The sequence below is a fragment of the Hibiscus syriacus genome, unplaced genomic scaffold, assembly GCF_006381635.1.
Source record: "Hibiscus syriacus cultivar Baekdansim isolate YM2019G1 unplaced genomic scaffold, ASM638163v2 tig00009003_pilon, whole genome shotgun sequence".
NCBI classification, from domain to species: domain Eukaryota; kingdom Viridiplantae; phylum Streptophyta; class Magnoliopsida; order Malvales; family Malvaceae; genus Hibiscus; species Hibiscus syriacus.
This window is the reverse complement of record NW_024062180.1, coordinates 896,133-901,178: the sequence shown is the minus strand read 5'-3', so window position 1 is coordinate 901,178 and position 5,046 is coordinate 896,133. Positions and strand designations below refer to the sequence as shown.

Sequence of the window (5,046 nt, the reverse complement as noted above, 5' to 3'; positions counted from 1 at the left end):
CCCTTTCAGTACCGTTTTAATTTTCCAATTATCTTAATTGCGAAAATTAAAATTTTAAGACTCGATTCAAATTACTTACCTTTGATTAGTTAAAATGCCCTAAAAAGGTCAGAAGACCTATTAAATCATGAATTAATAGGACAACACAAAAAAGGTTAAAATAAATAAAAGAATTAAATACAACAATATTTAAAGTGAAAAGAGATAAAATAGAATAAAATAAAATAAAATTAGGAAAATAAATAAAAAAATAAAATTTGAAAAGAACAAAAAGAATATTAAAAGGAAGTAAAATGTAAAAAAAAAGCAAAAAAAGTAAAAAAAAAATAGGGGACCGAATTGAATTAATTATGTCTTAATGGCTTGAATTGATATTAGAAAGTGATCTACCAAAGAAAACAAAGAGTTAGGGGATTAAATCGTAAAATATAATAATATAACAAATGATCAAATTGAAATAATTGAAAATTCAGAGGTAAAATTGAAACAGGTGACCAAAATGAATTACACTTCAAAACTTGAGGGACGACGGAAAGGATTTAACAATCCCTTAATTACATAAAGGCCCCTGGTATATAAATACCCAAAAATCCAATTCCCCTCTCATTTTCTCATTCGCCTCCACATTACTCACCACTTTCTCTCTCGATATCCTCTCAAACGCTCCCCACCGGTCGAGTACCGACCAACCTCCGATGAAGTCATCCGTCGTCGACCGCCGCACCGACCACGGGGGAAATCCTAAACCCCTACTCAGAATGCTCCTCTCGCCACCTCATGCTAAAATTAAACCCCAAATCCTCTAAATATTCCCTAAATGGCATATATCTAACTCGAAAGATTCGGGTTTTTCCTTTTTCTGGCGAGCCTCTACGATTTCCGACGACCTTTGGTTTTCCGCGACCGTGCTTTTCTCCGTGCAGTCCCAAAACTGAATCCTTCATTTTTTTGTCATTTTCCTCGCTATTTCGAATTTTTTTTCTGCTTAGTTTTTGTTGTTTCAACTGCTTGTTTCTGCTTTGTTTGCTTGGTTGATTTGGTTGATGTGATAGTTTGGTGTTCGGTGTTTCTGGTGATCTTGGTTCGTGCTTTGATTTTCCAGTGATACTTTTTGGAGTCCTTTAATCTCTCACAGACGAGGCTTTTATAGCTTTCGATCGGTTTCTTGGGTTCCGATGATCTCGGGGCCACCCCCTATCTTTTCGGGGCTGTTTCTCGACCCGTTCACGTTCTGTTGAGATTGACGTTGGGCCCGAAATCCCCGGATGGTTCAGTCCCGAGCGTTCGGCCGATGATCTCGACCAACTCGTTGGCACGTGGCCTCCACGCGCGTGATTGTTTTCTACCCTTGTGGCGCCCCTGATTAAATGTAAAACCCTAATCCTTTAGGCTGGGTCAGGCCTACTCGAGCTTGCCGGGTCTGTGGGTCAGGTTTACTCGGTTGGATTGTATTCTGGACCCGTATCTTGGACTATTCGAACCTAAAAAATAAAAATAAAGAAATAAAAATAATAAAATAATAAAAAATAAGTAAATTATAAATCATTTTTTTTAATTATATATATTTCAAAAACGTTTTAAAACTATATATTATATATATTTCCAAAATGTTTCCAAAATTATATATTATATATATTTTTTCAAAAAATATTTCAAAACTATATATTATATATATTTTTTCAAAAATGTTTTCAAAACTTTATATTATTTATATATTTTCAAAATATTTTTAAAAAACTATATATTATATATTTTTAAAATATTTTCAAAAATTATATGTTATATCTGTTTTTAAAATATTTTCAAAAATTATATGTTATATATATTTTCAAAATCTATTTTATATTAATATATATACTAAATAAGCCTTGAACGAAAATGAGTTGGAGATCAGAGTATGCCGGAATATCTTGCACAAATCCAAGCTATTTCTGATAATCTTACCACGTGTGGAAATCTGCTATCTGAAACAGTGCACATCTCGGCTATTTTTTCTGGGTTGCCACCAGTGTACTAACATGTGGTGGCTGTCAACAACCGTGTGGTTGATGGCGTATATAATGTACTTCTTGATACAGAGGCAAGGCAGCAGGAGTTTTTGGGTTAAAACATCAGTTAATTTGGTTCAAGGCTTTGTTCATAATGGGTCATTGGGCAGGCCAAGCCCATTTAGTACTCAATTGGGACAAGTTTACCCTAATCAGAATCCTTACTCTAGTTTTGCTCCAGCCGTTTCGAATAATGTCTATGAAGTTCCTAGTGGAAATTTACAAAGATCTTTTCAAGGTCAAGGGTTTTCTCAACAAGCTTTCAATCACTTTTAAGGTAATCATCCTTCGTTCAATAGAGACAGTTATGGTGCTAGAGGTCGAGGAACCCGTGGATATGGTGGTCGTTCTCGCATTCAATGTCAGATTTGTGGCAAGTTGGGTGGCCTTGCAAATAGGTGCTACTTCCAGTTCGATCAATCTTTTTAGGGTAGTGTTGTCCCTAATCTGTCTCTGAACTATTAAATTAACGAAGATGTGACTGGAGAACCGATGGTTCAGTTCGATGGGTCGGTTCATGGTGATTCAGATTTCCATGATGTCATTGTAATTTCAATTACCGATGAGTTTAGTGTTTCTGGATACGGTGATATAGCTCGGTACCCGGATTCTGGAGCCACCACTCATCTAACTCCTATTGTAGGTAATGTTATTAACCCTTCTCCATATCGGGGTTCAAGTAAGGTATTGGTTGCCAACAGAGTGGATGTACCCATTTCAAATGTTGGGAGTGTTGTTTTATGTTCTCAATCCATAACATTAATGTTAAATAATCTTCTACATGTTCCCTCTATTAAAAAATCTACTTTCCGTGTCTAGATTTATGAAAGATAACAATCTTTCAATTTAGTTTTATCCTAACACTTGTGTTGTGAACGATTTGAAAACTAGACAGGTAATGTTTCGAGGCTTGGAGGGTGAAGTTTTGTATGAGTTAGCTTTTGTTGTTGCTTTGAAACATGTTAGCATATCTGCTAGGTCTAATATTGAGGAATGTCCTGCTGTGTGTTCTTCTGTTCATGTGCCTAGTGTAAATAAATCTTCAAGTTCTTCTAGGACTATGCTTCCTGATTCGAATAGGGTTGAGATGCATGCTTATGATTGTAGTGTCGTGGTTAATACTTGTAATAGTGTTTGTTTGAGTTTTGGATTGTGGCATAGAAGATTAGGACATCCTTTTGGTAAGGTTTTAGCCAAACTGTTAAAACAATGTAATATTTCTGATGACAATAAAATGTTTTGTGAGGCTTGCCAGCTTGGCAATAGTCACAAACTACCTTTTCAGAAATCATTGTTTGTTTATGATCATCCTCTACAACTTGTACAAATGGATATTTGGAGTCCTGCTCCTTTAATTTCAAATAATTCTAGTTATTATATCAGATTTGTTGATGCTTGTACAAGATTTACTTGGATATATTTTTTGGCTAGGAAATCTAATGTGCAAAATGTTGTTATAAATTTTCATAAAATGGTTGAACCACATTTTAATTGTAAACTGAAAACGGTTCAATCTAACTGTGGCAATGAATTTAAACCTCTATTTTCATACTTTTGACAACATGGTGTTATTTTTTAGCATACGTGTTAGCATACGTCTGAATAGAATGGCATATTTGAGCGAAAGCGCTATCATATAATTGAACTTGGTCTTACTCTGACGCACATGCATCTTTCCCTTTTAAGTTTTGTTCTGATGCTTTTTCTACTATTGTATATCTTATTAACAGGTTGCCTACTAAAGTTTTGCAAGACATACACCGTTTGAAAAACTGTTTCACAACCACCTGACTATCAAGGTTTTTGGTTGTCAGTGTTTCCCTTTCGTGAGGCCTTACAATCAACATAAGTTGTAGCTTAGATCTAAAGCTTGTGTATTTCTCGGCTATAGCTCTAATCAGCGTGGTTATAAGTGTCTTGGGTTCGACGGTAAACTCTACATCTCGAGATATGTGCCATTTAATGAAACTATCTTTCCTTTTGTAAGCAAGTCACAAGAATCTCCTGTTCAACTAGAGGATGATCATGTTGCCTCCAAGTTTGTGTTTCCCAAGCTTGTTGTTGGTTCACGTTGCAGTAGGATTTCTCATATTGTGGCTACTAGTCCAATTGAAAGTGTTTCATCTTGCTCGATTTGTAATACCCCAAATATCAGGTCAAAGATTTTATTGAAAATATTTAAAATTTAAGATTTATTTTAATAAGTGGTAAAAGATGAGAAAATTATTTGGAATAGTGTTTAGACTAATTTGTAAGAATAGATAAATTAAGAGGGCACTTTGGTCTTTTAAGAGGAAAAATGAATTTAAAATATATTTCATATTAGGGATTTTAAATGGGGGAGAAGAGGAAAATTAAACCATTTCTACTCTTACTCTTCTTTTTCACGTGGGTTGAGCTCTTCTCAATAGCATAAGGTAAACTTCAATTAGTTAGTTATTCCTTTAAATTTTGGGTTGCTCTTGTAACATAAATTGATATGTAAGCTTAAGGAAAGATTAAAGAAGAGTAAAATTAAGTGGTGGATGTTTTATATGAGATTTAAGGAAATGAGTTTTTGAATGATATGTTGCTATATGAGTTTTTATTGAGGTTTATTAGTAAAATTGACTTGTCAAAAGAGTGAATAAGAGATTAGAAACATTAGATATGATTAAAACATGTTAGAAAAAATGATACGATTCTAGGGTTGAGATGTTCTATTGAGATTTTGAATGTTATAAGAAGTTAAATGAAGTAAAGTTAGTTGGGTGAAGTAAAGAGGAGTTTAATAGTATTGTTGGAGGTAAAAGTAAAAGATTAGAGGGAAAAATTAAGTGAAAATCGAGCTGAAAATGATAAATTTGGGTAATGGTATCGGTATTGATAGAACAGTACCGATAATATAGGTGTAAATGGGTAGAAATGTGACGAACAGTATCGGTACCTATGAAAGTAATATCGATACAAATAGGGTATTGATAATAACAAAGTGAAGTATCGATACCATGGATCACAA

The 5,046-nt window shown here is 34.1% G+C and overlaps 1 long non-coding RNA gene across 1 annotated transcript; it reads left to right on the top strand.

Annotated features, from left to right (window-relative positions):
- The first annotated feature begins 2,241 nt into the window (after window positions 1–2,241).
- LOC120202681 lies at window positions 2,242–4,117 on the top strand. Its single transcript, XR_005523748.1, has 2 exons — window positions 2,242–2,691; window positions 3,779–4,117. It is a non-coding gene; the product is annotated as an uncharacterized LOC120202681 (long non-coding RNA).
- Window positions 4,118–5,046: the final 929 nt, after the last annotated feature.